Here is a 12584-nt window from a genome sequence, read left to right as displayed (position 1 = left end):
ATTTGTGCTGGAAACAGTGGTGCTAACACCGGGATGCTCCAGTCAGTGCTGAGCAGGGCTCACACAGAGCCGAGGCCTTTTCTGCCTCTCAGCCCACCCCAGCAGCGAGCGGCTGGGGGGGCACAAGGAGCTGGGAGGGGACCCGGCGGGGACAGCTGACCCCAACCGACCCCGGGGCCATCCCAGCCCACACGGTGCCATGCTCAGCACATAGAGCTGGGGGAAGGGGGAGGAAGGGGGGACGCTCGGAGTGACGGCGTTTGTCCTCCCCAGTCACCGTCACGCGTGATGGAGCCCGGCTGTCCTGGGGAGGGCTGAGCCTGCCCGCCCTGGGCCGTGGGGAGGGAATCCCTTGCTGTGCTTTGCTTCTGTGTGGCTTTTGCTTTACCTGTTAAACTGCCTTTATCTCAACCCACGAGTTTTCTCACTTTTACTCTTCCGATTCTCTCCCCCATCCCACTGGGTGGGAATGAGCAAGCAGCTGTGTGGGGCCTAGTTTCCAGCTGAGGTTAAACCATGACAACACCGAGTCCCAGCCCAACCAAGTCTCTGTGTTCTGTTGCTCTGTCTACATGTGCCATCCGCCAGCTGGACATGATCCCCATCGCTGTCTTTCCATTCAGAGGTCTCCTGGGACATGCCCCTGCCTGGGTGTCAGTGCCCTTTCCAGCATACTGCTCAACACAGATGCCATCATCAGAGAAAAAATATCCCCAAGCACAGGGCAGCTCCCAGTGCAAACAGCAGCTTTCTCTGGGGATGGGATAAATAGGAGATACATCTGAATCCATTTGTTGGAGGAATCCGTCTGTGGTCTGCACTGCAATGCTCTACAGGTACAAATTGTCAGCACAGGCATTGGTCCAAGGGAAGCCAGAAGACATTTGATTCATTGATCTTCCAGCCCCTGCACAAGCATACAGATGTGTTCCTTAACAGTGTGTGCACTACTGTCCTTTCGGCCCCTGCATGCCATGCTAGGTAGTGGCATCTCCTCTGAACAATATTCCACCTGTATCAATCCCAGTGTGAGCTGCCCTGAAACACAAAAGGGGTCAAAAGAAAGTTCATCGCCAGCAGCTACCACAGGTCTGGTGAGAACAGTCCTGCCCAGCACCAAGGCTTTTGATCTGTCCTCTAACGCAGAGACACACACACAGGGTCCTGAGCTGCCCTTTCACACGCAGCATCATCACTTCAGCCTGTGATCCTGCTAGGTCTGTGGATTGACCTCCATCAGTGCTTAAAAGCTGCCTGCTTTGCCTTTCTTCTTGGCAAACTACAGCTGATTTAGTTTGCTGATTTTTGACAGTGATGAAGAGCAAGGTCTCAAACCGGAGCGCTCTCTGTGAAGCTGGCGCTGAGCTCAGCACAGCGCTGTGCTTCAGCCAGAAACCCTGTCCGGATTGTCAGCTCTTCCCTTGCAATTGTATTCAGATACTCTATTGTTCTTTGCCTCTCCTCCTGCACAGGAAGGACATAAAGGCTTCTACAACCTGTTCAATTATTGGCATGCTGCCACACTGCAGTTGTAAATAACATGATCCCAGTGAATAAGTAATCCAGGTTATGGACGGGAACACAAGCACTAGCTATTGCTTGATCAAGATAGTCTGTGATTACAGCACCGAAGAGCAGGCACAGGAGAAGACCAGCCATGAAGCCTGACCTCCTGCAAACCAGAGCCCAGCGAGCTCCCCTGAGCCCCTGCCCTGGAGTGGGTGACTCCGTTGCTCTGCAGGGACCCACCTGCAGCACCAGCTCCGGGGCCTCGGCACCTCAAAACCTACCACAAGGGTGCAAGAGGCTTCCACCCAGGACCTTTCAGTCTCGGTCTAGTGCTCAAAGACAAAACAAGGTGAGAAGGGAGGTGAGGTGGGCAGAGAAACCCTTTCCAGAAGGAGTTGATGGTCATTCTTGAAAGGGCTGACAGGCAAGTGCCCGGGGTGCCAGCACAGCACCCACTCCCAGCCATGGGCACACAAAGGCCCCCACCAAGGCTATTTATTGTCTCTGCCATAAAAGAGTTTCAATCAGGCTGGGACAGTAAATTCTAGTTTAAATTAAACAACCCCATTTACTCACAATGAAGGCTGTTCACAACCAAAACGCTGTCTCGAACAAGTAGTGCTTCAGAGCACAGATTTGGCTTATAGCATTTAAAGCAGCTGTCTTCATAAAAGCTAATAAAATACAGTTGGATAATTAAAAGCTTTAATTAAAAATGCAAAGTCCAAATAGTTTCATATTAACAAGGAAACTTGTTTTGACATCTGAAATTGCTGCACAAGCTAAACTCCCATGTATTCTCTCCAGGCTATTTAGAGTTTGCTGCGTAGCTGGAAATGTCTCCTAACTCAGTCCAATCACCATGTGTTGCTAGGGACGTGCACCAAAAATTGATGCTGCTTGTTTTACAACTTCACTTTTAATTATCACAGTCTGAGGCAGCAGTGGGCTTATTTGCATGCCAATCCCTGAATGCAGCCTGGGTATGGAGAGGCTTGGCACTGTGGGGATAAAATACCTACCCCCCTGGGCATGGGCTGCCAAGCTAAAATGAGAGCTGAGAAGAGCAGCAGAGCCAGCTTTGGGTGGAGGTTCCTCCAGCTCTGTCCTTAGCTGTGGCACTGGGGCATGGGGCTATGCAGTGCCATCACCATCATCCCTTCCTGCAGTCAGGAACACCCACTACATGGGTGCTGGGAAGTGGAATTTGGTGCTGTGTGCTGGGGTTGAAGGGAGAGCAGGACTGAGCCTGGACACAGGAGTCAGTTTTGCAGCTGAACATGGGAGTTGGGTCCGTGGCTGAGCCCACATCTGCAACAGCTCAAGATGAGCAAGTTTTGTGCCTTCTTCTTCCTGTCCATGCCAGGGTGGTCTGGAAGCACATCTCTCCTACATGAAATCTTACTTCTGGCAGCACAAGTGCAGGCATGGACACAGACAGAGATGTTCCAGGTGTGGGTGCAGCATGCTGCCAGGAGAAAGGAAACTTCAGCCTGCAAAGAGAGGAGAAGCAATGCTCTACCCTGTCCCTGGAGGCTCACTGAAGCCCCTTTGCTTCCCATATCCTCTTTTCAAATCCCCCTGAGACCACACAGCTGGGGGAAGCCTCTGCTTCAGCCACGCTGTCCCCTTTGGACCCTCTAGAGCATCAGATCCTCTCCTGCCAGGGCTGATGCATGGGTGCAATTTACAGCCCCTTTGCTCTAGTTACTGCCTTGAAACAAAATACTCTTGTAACAAGTACCGGTGAAATGGAAGTAAATCCATCAGTGCACCCTTAGGATTACAGGTCCATGAGGCTTAAAACCAACAGGGACTGATTTAATTGTGTGATTTGACATTTCTCATAACACAGACCAAAGAGCCTCTCTAAGTACCAGCTGTTACATACCCATCACCAGAGCAACTTCTCTTTTAGCTACACAACCACTCACTTCCTGGCCTTTGGCAGTGGAGAAGCCACCCCAGCTAAGGGGTCCTGGTTGTTCCAGCCCTTGCTATGGAACTGGGCATCTCCTGTCCAGATGCCACTGTCCAGCTTCATCTCCAAGACACTGGGTTTTGTTGGATCTTTTTGCGAAACACTAACTCTTGACTTACTGGGTCATAAGAAATGAGATTTCTTTTTCCATTTCACATATTTGTATAGGGGTTAAATAAGAATAAACTTTAAACATTTGGATTTCAACAGCCAATGGCTTTGGTTTGGCCTTGCTCAGTGTTTTGTCTTTTTCTCCCCAGAAACACTTTCAGAAATTAAAATCTGGCTTCTGGCCAGCCCTTTGGTGAGCAGTAGAAGAACCATGCATAGATTCCCAAGCTTTGGTGCCTTTTATTTTCCTCTACCCTAACTCGCCACTTCTATCTTCGTGTTGTACAGAGAGCACAATAAACATTTACCCATCACAGCCCCAAGACTGAAAGTACCTGGGATAAAGGCAGTAACTTAGTACTAACACTGCACTTGGCCCAGTGCAGACAAGGCACCCTGACACCTAACTGCATCTCTGCTAGGTGAGCGCTGGCAAATGGTTCCTCCAACCCCTGCCTCAGTTTCCCCACTGGCAGAATGGAGCGATGATGAATTCACCTCCTCTGCAAAGTGCTTTGGAAAAGCTTCTTTCCCTTTTTCTTCTCGCTCTGCTGACTTCTGGGGGATGGAAATTTTGAGTTTCTCAGCAGTCCCTGCAGCTCCACCGATCAGCCGCCTGCAGCTTGCCCCATCCTGCTGACGAGCAACTTGTGTGTGCAGCGAATTTTCTCTGCTTCCCACCCATTTGTGTTGCCTGTCCCTGGGTGCAAGGGGCTGCCAAGGTCACTCTGGGTCCCCAGAGGTCACTTAGCAGAGCCCGCAGCTAAAGCAGCCCACGCGGGGACCCTCTCACAGCAGCTCCCTCCGCTAGCACTGCACCCCAAAAGCCGTGCCCAAGCCGAAAGCCGCCAAGGGGGAGCGGAGCACGGGCAGGGCGCGGGGTGCTGGGGCACCCCTGTCACCCACCGTGTCAGACCACCGTGGGGTCCCTCGGCAGCGAGCGAGGGACACGGCGGCAGGGCTGGGAGGCCACCGGCGTGCCCGTGGCGTGGGGGGGGGCTGCCGGGCCCTGTCCCCGCTACCGCTGGCAGAGGAGGAGGAGGCAGAGGAAGGCAGCGGCGGGCCGAGAGCGCCCCCCTGCGGGGAGCGGGCTGCGCGGCGGCGGCTCGGCCCGGGGACGCGGCCCCGCCGGCTGCTCCTCCGGCTCCCGACCCTCCGCGGGTCTCCCGCGCCCCGCGCAGCGTCCGCGCATCCCACCCGCGCCCCGGCCACCTCCCGAGAAGGACGGGGGGGGGGGTGGTGTTGGGCTGCTCCTGGGGGGCACCGCATGGCCTCGCCTCCCTCAACCCAGCCGGCACCAGCCTCATTCACTTTGTTCCCAGCACGGACCAGGGGGTGGGAGGGGGACCAAGAGGGACCTTTCTGTGCCCCAGTGCCACCCTGGGCCTGAAACCCGTTGGAAACTGAGCTGGGGGCTGAGATCGTTTATCCAGGCGCAGCGGTTGGAAAAGGGTAACACAACCATGGGCTGGCCAGCTTCTGTCTGCTCACTCACATCAGTACAGTAAAACCAACAGGTCAGGGCAGTGACACAACACCATCCTTAGGGGGGGATGGAAATAAAACAACAACAACAACAAAATGAAAAAGGCTTTAACATGTACTAAACAAAATATTAGTGGATATACTGCTGGGAACAACCTGCACTGACCGCTGGACAAGCAGCTGCATGAACTCTCAAGCCTTTCCCATCTCTAAAATATAGAATTCTCAGAACCACATTTGATTACAAGAGTCGTTATTGAAACATCTCTCCCTTCTTCAGCCAGTTACCTGTGGCAAAAGCATTGGCATCACACCATAAACTAAGCACTGGCCAGTTCTTCTGACTCAGATGCTTTCAAGAGCGTAGCTCCCCAAAGTAACGCAAGGACACTGGGATCTTCTCAGCTTATTCCCCCAGCCGCATTATCCTGACAGTTTTCTTTCTTTAAAAGCCAAAAGTTGGGGTTGAGCGGCTCAGCAAAATCATATTCAGGCTGGTGCATCAAGGTCACGTCATCATAGGTGACCCTGTAAAATGACTAGGTTCTGCAAGGGTAGTTCGGGTAGGCCCCCATCCTACCAAACACATCCAGTTTGAGGGGCACGTCCACATCGCTGTGCCATGCAGAAAACCCTTTCCCCTTCTGCAGGATGTTCCAGCAGTTCCCCACGGTGCAGCAGTTGCTTTCTGAACCTGTCTGGTCAATGCTTCTGTACGTCATGCCAAGGTAAATATCAGCCCCAGGTATCTCAAGCTCAAAATAGTAGCAGGTGAAGTACAAACTCTTGTCAGACGGCACTTGATGCCAGTGTTCCAGTCTTCCACGATGATCTGGGTAAGGCTGTTCCCATGGAGCAGTGCTGGTCACTTTTTTGTTGTCTCCAGCTCTGCATCACATGCTAAGAGAAACAGAAGAATAGAAAGGAGTGATTTTGAAACATAAGAGAAACTTTTTTTTTTTTACTGTACAGATGGTCAAATATTGGAAAAGTTTGCTCAGATAGGTTGTGGAGTCTCCACCCTTGCAGATAATCAAACCCAACTGGACACAGCCCCGGACGGCTTGCCCCAGGTGAACCCTCTCTACGCAGACAGGCTGGACTCAAGACCTCCAGAGGTCCCTGCTAACCACAGTGGTTCTGTGCAGTCGTTAACAGGACCTATCCAGGAGCATTCTCTATCCTGGTTACCCAACATGAGCCTTGTATTTAAAGTCTGCACATAACCACAGGAGCATTTTCTGTGACTAATGGAAGCTACAGTCATGCTAGGTTTCAGCCATGCACAATAAAACCAATTAACATGTGAAAAAACAAAGGCAAACTATGCAAGACACTCAAGAAAATTAATCTGAATTGATTTTTCAAGTGGATTAAGATAAGTCACGTTAAACTTCTTTGTATCATTTTTAGCAGAATTAAAATGATCATGACTCAGTTTAGTTTTCCTTAAATCAATTAAACTGAATTCCTTGTAAGAGTCTCCTACCAAAGAGTTTAATCCATAAACCTTTATTTAATTTGGATTTTCTTTCCTACATGTTCTTATGAGTCTAAGCCAGACCCTGAGGCTCTCTCTGCAGTCAGTGGCAGGAGACAGTCACCTCCAGACCCTGCTGCACCACCCGTGATGGAAGTGTGTGTCCAAGACAGGGGAGATGGATTTCACTCGGTATCTCTAGAAATTTCTTACCAACCTCCACCTCCCCCTAAAAGGCAGGTCAGTATTAAAACCATCAAACTCAGGACCTACACTTGAGGAAATCACTCATTGTCTTTGGTTGGGGGGCAGAGATGTGACAGTTGGGTGGTCCAGTTGCAAACACCATCATTTTGATCCTGCAGTTTTCTTCAGGAATAAAAGGAAAGAGAGAAATGGTTGCTGCCCTAGCACTAACCAGGGGCCCTGGTACCTGGGACTCACGCACCATGGGGACAGGGGCAATGGTTCCCAGCTGTGCAGAACCAGCTCCTCACGTTGTCTGGAGGATGAGGACCCGCCAGTGCTGTGGAGGTTCCATCCAAACAGAGGATTTTGTAAGCAGATGCAGATGTGGAGCCTGATTCCAGTTTCACATTGCAGAACCCCACTTCGGCCTCTCAGCATTTTGGGACACAACCTGGGGCTCGGGGTGCTCTGCACAGCACCCCTGCTTCCTCCAGCCCACAACCACACGCAATGACAGGGGACAGAGATCAGAGAGAACTCCCTGACCCCGGGATCTGCAAGCAGTTCATGCAGAGTCAGGCAAGAAGCAAGGGGCTGCGTGTCCGGCTGTGATCAGACACACTCTCGTGCCGCCTAGAGGCATCGGAGCTGTTTTGCAGGGCTGCTCGACCACCGTTTGTATGAGAAATTATTCTTGCCTAAAAACAGGCGAGAGGCTGGTTCAGCACCCCAAATGCACTGCAGAGCACCCATCTCTGCTGACATTTGGGGTGCAAAGCACTTTTCGAGATTGACCCCAGCCAGCACAAATCTTTCTCTTCAACACTGCTGGTACCTGGTAGTTTTGCCTTTGCTGGGGAAACTGGGCTGATATATTCAAACTAGTGGGATTTATGAGGCTCAGCCATATTACCTTGTGTGGGTACAAACTCAGCCAGTTTATATCTTACTGCTCATGAGATTCCCACCGGAGACTTAAAAGGAACTGGGATAGGGACGCCGATAAAGCTCAGGCTTTCCACATACTAAATCATTATTAGCTGACTGCTGCTGTTTATCATATTAAAGAAAGATCAGGACAAAGCCATAGTGGGGGAGGCATAAAACCCTGGTCTTTCTTGCCCTCTGCTCTAAGGTGGTGTTGGAGAGAGACCCAGCATCCCTCTTGGCCTGGGGAATCCCTCCCCTCTCCCTTTGATCATCCCTCAACCTGCTAACGCCTCATCACAACCTGTCACTAAAGCCAGGCAAGAAACGGTGCTGTCAGCTCCAAAAGCATCTTGCAATCACCATGGTTTTCCCATTCCCTGTCAAGATGAGACCTGAAATTATTCACCACAAGATAAAGCAGAGTTAGCTCCTGGCCTGACCCCGGTCTCAGGGGACTCAGCAGGACGGTGAGTTCATGCATCTTGTCTCGAGCGAGATGAGCAGGGAGTTTGGTCTCTGTTGCTCACACTGCGAGTTCATGCCCTTTTTATCTGGCTGTTTCTCATTCTCTCTAGGTCTGACAAGAAAGTCTCTCCTGGATTTGAAACATGTTCTTAGGAGAAGTTTTATCAGGACCTCAGAAAAGTTCCAATTTCAGCAAATCAAAAAAATTTAAGCTCCTGTCCTGATGTGCTTGCTGTCACAGCAGCCAGTGTAATGTTGCAAATCCAAAGCACTAATCTTACCACAGAGAAAGGGCAGTATGGTGGGCTCCAGCCTGGTTCACAAGCAATTTTCTGGGCCCTTGCTTTTTCCACTTGGTGACAGCACAGAGCTGTTTATAAGCAAGCACATGCCCTCAGGTGCAGCTTTGCAAAAATAAGTACAAGCAGATATCAGGCTCCATGTTGACCCACCTGATTTGAGACAGTTTGTCCTTCAGCCTGATGTAAACATGGGGAGAAGCATCCACCCTGGAGCTCTTCCTGAATTCACAGCACTCCTAGCCACAAAATAAACAAAAATATTCACCTGGTTTAGGCTCTGATAGCGTGTGTTGGAGGCATTTTGCAAGCAGTTATGGCATGCTGCGGTGGTCAGGGCAGGCACCACTCTCCTGTCTCCCTGTCCCTCTGGTCATTGTACTGGGAGGCACCTCAGACTACCCTACTTTTAAGAAGAGGCACTTGGTGCTCTGAGCAGACATCTTCTCCAGTTTGAGCTTATTCTCAATGAAGGCTCACTTGTATGCTGCGTGGATCTTTATCCTGTTGATGTGGTTCACAGCCACAATCAATTCTCCTTGAGAAAGGCCGCTACCTCCTGCTGTGCTCTCCCCACTGCCACCAGCAGCAGCCTAAACCCTCCCACAAGGCTTTCCACACCCAGGACAGATGCCTATGGGACAGAAGTCACCTGTTGTACCGTCCTTCAAGTCATCTCCTGCTCCTATCAGCCCCTCTCCACTCCAGGGTACCTCCCCTGCAAACACTGGCATGTCCGATGCCTTTTGGAAATGGAAAACTCAGCAGCACAGAGACAGTTGTGGCTGTGGTAGCCTTGAAACATGGGACTGAGGCTGTTTTTCAAGGAAGTTTGTAACAAAGCTGGTCATACCAGGCAACCACTATGACTATTTTGGGTGTTATAACTTCCATTATGGCTCATGCTTTGCTGAAGATGGCAAGTGATTCTGTTAGTTACATCTAGCAGTAGGTGACACTGCTCTTTGGGTGGTTTCTGCCCTCAAGATGATGATTCACCAAAGATGTACCCAAAAAGCAGCTGGATGATATAACCAAGGTTTAGTTTGGAGGGTAATTCTCCAACAAAACCCTTCATAAGGGAGTTCCACCTTCCTGAGATGGAGAAATCTTCATTTAGGCTTAAAAGAAATCATCCTGAAAAACAGGATCTTGGTGAGTTTGGCTTTTATTGGGAATACATGGAGTTTGGGATTCAGATTTCCGGCTTGGCTGGGTGAGACCCAGCTCATCCCAGAGCAGGACTGCTCCACAGCGTCAGCAGGGACTGACATGGTCTGACTTTTTCTGAAGGCCAAAGCACCCAGGGTCTGTATATGGGAGTAACCTCATGCTGAACTGTGCATTACAGAGACACTTGAAAGCCAAATCCACACATAGTAAGAGCTCAGTCCAGGGAGCCTTGGCTTTTTAACTCACGCTACAGCATCTTACACTGGCTTCATCCTCCAGATGTCAGCCAAAACTGTGGATTTTAGACCAGTTCATTCCCAGCTCACGCGGCTTTAACAAACACAGACTGAACTGATATCTCCATCACCACAGACTAAGCCCTGTTCTCCTCCTCCACAGGAGCTCTGCTGATGCCCCCCAGAAACCACCTGATAGAAATTGGGCAAAATTGTGACTATCATCATTATACAGGGAGGCAGATCACCCCTGGCACCGACAGCAAGCTGGAGCAAACCCAGCTGTGTTCTGCCTTACCGTGCTAGAGTGGGTGTTATTCTGTACTTTGAGAATTGCTTTCTCGAGAGATTTCAGCTTCCAGTCATACTCTGGGTAGGTCTGAAGAATCTCATCCTGTGAACAAACCATAAAGCCATCACTGACGCACTCTCTCTGGGGTCAGAAGACCAAGGAGGGGAAACTCTCTGAGCCCTGTGGTAGGTGTTGGATGCCCAGAGCTGGAGTGGAGTCGTCTCCAGCAAAAAAGACCAGGTCACCATCCAAGGTGGATGACTGCACCTGTTTAACAGCACCAGAAGAGATCACCCCATATTGTCCAGCTTTGTGGGATGCAGTGTGGGATGCCCTGCACAGCACTGGCCACAACATCTGGTAAATGCACAGGACCAAAAGTTTTATTAAACTTTCCATTCCCACACTGGCAACCACCACTTGCTTTGCAAGCAGAGCCCTCCTCCTCCCAGGGGGAGAAAGTAAATCCATACAGAGAAAGGACAAAGAGCATTGTTTTACAAACCTCACTCTTTCCCACTTACTTGCTTCTAGGGTTACACCTAAAAATAAGTACGCTTCACTTACCCAGGCTGTTCCCTCATGACCAGGTTTCTGGTTCTAGAGTTAAGGGCTCTAACCCGCGGGTTGGCAGCTCGGCGTCCTCGGAGGGGCTGCAGGTGCAGCTCACTGCTCCCCGGGGCAGCCTGGCGATGCTCCCGGCAGGCAAGGCAGGACGTCTCCACCGCCCCCTCCTCGGCCAGGCAGCTGTCACAGGGAATCTCAGCCTTTTTGCTCTCCTGAGCACCGGCTGCTTTCTCAGAGCCGTTCAAAACCAGCCCGCACAGGGCAAATCTGGGTGCACCATCTGCTTTGCCTTCACCACCGACGATGTCCCCTGGGCCAGCTTTGTCCCCGGGGAAGGTGCTGTCCTCAGACCCCACACTGCAGGGACAGGAACCCTGGCCCCAGATCTGGGACAGGCATTTCCTAACGTCTCCCCAAAGCCTGGCAAGACGGTGCTCTAATCCTGGAGGCCAGGAAGGAAAGCAGAGCCACACCTGAGCTCCCCAGCAACGCTGTGGCTTAACTCTTTCTGTCCTTGCTACAGCAGGGCGGCTCTGTGGGGAATCTGCCTGCTCAGCCCCATCTGCCCCCCCCCCCCCCCCCCCCCCAAGCCATCTCAGCCTTCCCACTTCCACTTCCATCACTCTCCATGCCTCTACCTGCAGCAGCTGGAGCATTTGTCTCCTGTTTTAATCTCCTACAGAAAGTAGGAAACATAAAGTGGCTGGAAAGTACCAAAATGGGAAAAAATAACTGCCCTTTCCTATTGCTTTTTGCTGACATATTTGCCAAAAGTTCATGTTTCAAGCAGTTCTTAAGCAAAGTTAACTCCAGCTTTGCAAAAAGTCATTTTACCAGTATTAGTTTCCACCCGTTAACCCAGAGCAGCACTCACAGATGGGGCTGGTTGAAAGCCCTGATGTGCTCTATCCCCGGACAGCCCTGTGCCTGGGTACAGCCTCAGCAAAGTCTGAGGGAGAAGGTGAGATCTGGGTTAATAATCACACTTAACACTTTTGTTTGATCTTGTAAACCTGGGCTGGTTCTAGCTGAAAGTGAGAAGCAAATGATTTCACCTGCAGAAATAGTTACGCCCCACTCAGAGGATGTTTTTCTGCATAAATTATTGGGAAAAAAAAAAAATCTCTCCTTTTTTTTAGAGCCAAGTCCTTCCACTGCCCAGGGCACCCCAACATGATCCCACGCAGTGATGTTTCTCGTTTCCTATCCCATGCTCAAATTATCAACCATCCCGAGCAGGGACTTGCTGCCCAGCTAAATTTCTCCAGCAAGCATTTCTTCTCTCAGAAAGCCACAAGCCAAGCAAAACTGGTTCTTCTGCAAGCTCATGCAGCTAGGGAAGAGAGAAAAACATGCTGATAAGAATCTCTGATGGCTTTGGGATAGATTTTTATCTGATCTTTTCCCTAAGACATAATATTTCGGTTATTTTCTCTCCTCAGCAATTGTACATTAAAATGCAAGTTAATGAGATGAGGATTAAATACCCTCAGGATGGGGAAATAAACCTTGACTTCTGGCAAGATTTGAGAGGTTTTTTACAAAATAAAGTCATGTGAACAGCAGTGTAAACGGTTCAACTTAAGATTTCCCACAGCACTTTTTATCTTAAAGTGCGTTTTACATGCAAGGACAGAGGATCACTTGCCCGTCTCCATCCTGTGATGTGACACGACAGAACTCTGAAGCCGCCGGACGTCCCATAGCAGTGTCAGGAGGATTTACTGTGACCAGGCTGGAACGAGGGACTGGCGCTGCCCCGCGGGGCAGGAGCGGGTGCCCCGGGTGGGTGCTGGTGTGCCCAGCCCCAGGGCCACCACTGCCCGTGGGTGCCATGCTCTGTGCCAGTGACCGTAGGACAAGACCA

General features: G+C 50.7%; 1 long non-coding RNA gene across 1 annotated transcript; it reads right to left on the bottom strand.

Moving 5' to 3' along the window:
• Nucleotides 1-5178: 5178 nt before the first annotated feature.
• LOC116963485 lies at nucleotides 5179-11115 on the bottom strand. Its single transcript, XR_004408198.2, has 4 exons — nucleotides 10718-11115; nucleotides 10157-10252; nucleotides 8603-8688; nucleotides 5179-5986 (listed from the first exon to the last, which is right to left on the bottom strand). It is a non-coding gene; the product is annotated as an uncharacterized LOC116963485 (long non-coding RNA).
• Nucleotides 11116-12584: the final 1469 nt, after the last annotated feature.

This window comes from Tyto alba, unplaced genomic scaffold (assembly GCF_018691265.1).
Source record: "Tyto alba isolate M040663 unplaced genomic scaffold, T.alba_DEE_v4.0 Super-Scaffold_39, whole genome shotgun sequence".
Lineage (NCBI taxonomy): Eukaryota > Metazoa > Chordata > Aves > Strigiformes > Tytonidae > Tyto > Tyto alba.
The sequence above is the reverse complement of the archived record's forward strand: the minus strand, read 5'-3'. Positions and strand labels throughout refer to the sequence as shown.